This window comes from Arachis duranensis, chromosome 4 (genome assembly GCF_000817695.3).
Source record: "Arachis duranensis cultivar V14167 chromosome 4, aradu.V14167.gnm2.J7QH, whole genome shotgun sequence".
NCBI lineage: Eukaryota > Viridiplantae > Streptophyta > Magnoliopsida > Fabales > Fabaceae > Arachis > Arachis duranensis.
In genome coordinates, this window is record NC_029775.3 from 17438646 (window position 1) to 17440642 (window position 1997).

Here is a 1997-nt window from a genome sequence, read left to right on the forward strand (position 1 = left end):
CCAATGTTAAGGTAATCAGAAGCTTTCTGGGGCATGCAGGATTCTACAGAAGGTTTATAAAGGATTTTTCAAAAATTGCCAAACCTCTGAGTAATCTGCTAGCTGCTGACACACCATTTATCTTTGATAAGGAGTGTCTGCAGGCGTTTGAGACTCTGAAAGCTAAGCTGGTCATAGCACCAGTCATCTCTGCACCAGACTGGACATTACCATTCGAAGTAATGTGTGATGCCAGTGACCATACCATAGGTGCAGTGTTGGGACAGAGACATAACAAGCTTCTGCACGTCATTTATTATTCTAGCCGTGTTTTAAATGATGCACAGAAGAATTACATAACCACAGAAAAAGAGTTACTTGCAGTGGTTTATGCCATTGACAAGTTTAGATCCTATCTAGTAGGATCAAAAGTGATTGTGTACACTGACCATGCTGCTCTTAAATATCTACTCACAAAGCAGGATTCAAAACCCATGCTCATATGATGGGTGTTGCTTCTACAAGAGTTTGATATAGAAATAAGAGATAGAAAAGGGACAGATAATCAAGTAGCTGATCACCTGTCCCGGATAGAACCAGTAGCAGGAGCGCCCCACCCTCCTACTGAGATCTCTGAAACCTTTCTGGATGAGCAACTCTTCGCCATTCAGGAAGTACCATGGTTTGCAAACAGGAAAGGGAGGAAGCATGAAAAGCTTCTCTCAAAACAGAGTCAAACAGAACCCCCACAGTCAATCTCTAAGTTTGGTGTTGGGAGGCCACAACCAAATTCTAAGTTTGGTGTTGAACTCCCACAGTCAAACTCTAAGTTTGGTGTTGGGAGGTTCCAACATTGCTCTGAGTATCCGTGAGGCTCCAAGAGAGCCCACTGTCAAGCTACTGACATTAAAGAAGCGCTTGTTGGGAGGCAACCCAATGTTATATTTATCAATTTTACATTGTTATTTTATGTTTTCTGTAGGTTGATGATCATGTGAAGTCACAAAATCAATTGAAAAAGTAAAAACAGAATGAAAAACAGAAAGAAAAACAGCACACCCTGGAGGAAAAACCTACTGGCGTTTAAACGCCAGTAAGGGTAGCAAATGGGCGTTTAACGCCCAGTCTGGCACCATTCTGGGCGTTTAACGCCAAAAAGGGGCACCAGACTGGCGTTTAACGCCAGGAATGGGCAAGAAACTGGCATTAAATACCAGAAATGGGCAGCAGCCTGGCGTTTAACGCCAGGATTGGCAGAAAAGGGTGTTTTGCACGCCACTGGGTGCAGGGATTAGCTATCCTTGACACCTCAGGATCTGTGGACCCCACAGGATTCCCACTTACCCCACCACTCTCTCTCTTCTTCACCCACTCACCAATCACCTCAATACCTCTCCACCCCTATATAAAACCATCTTCACCCCCTCATTTTCACACAACCTAAACATTACTTCTCCCCCTTGGCCGAAACACAAAGCCCCCTCCATCTCCTCTATTTCCTCTTCTTCTACTCCCTTCTTTCTTTTTTTGCTCGAGGACAAGCAAACCTTCTAAGTTTGGTGTGGTAAAAGCGTTGCTTTTTGTTTTTCCATAACCATTTATGGCATCTAAGGCCGGAGAAACCTCTAGGAAGAGGAAAGGGAAGGCAGTTGCTTCCAACTCCGAGTCATGAGAGATGGAGATATTCATCTCAAAAGCCCATCACTAAGAAAGAGGATGGAGCAAACAAAAGAGCCCACTCATGGACCTCAGCAAAAGCAACCATTATCCTCCATGAAATCAGAGAGGAGCAACAAGGGTAAGGAAGAGACATTGAGGAGCTCAAGCACTCCATAAGATCTTCAAGAAGGAGAACTAGCCTTCATCACTAAGGTGGATCCACTCCTTAATTTCCTTGTTCTTATTATTCTGTTTTTCAATTTTTATGCTTTATGTTTATTTATGTTTGTATCTTTATTACATGATCATTAGTGTCTTAGTGTCTATGCCTTAAAGCTATGAATGTCCTATGAATCCAT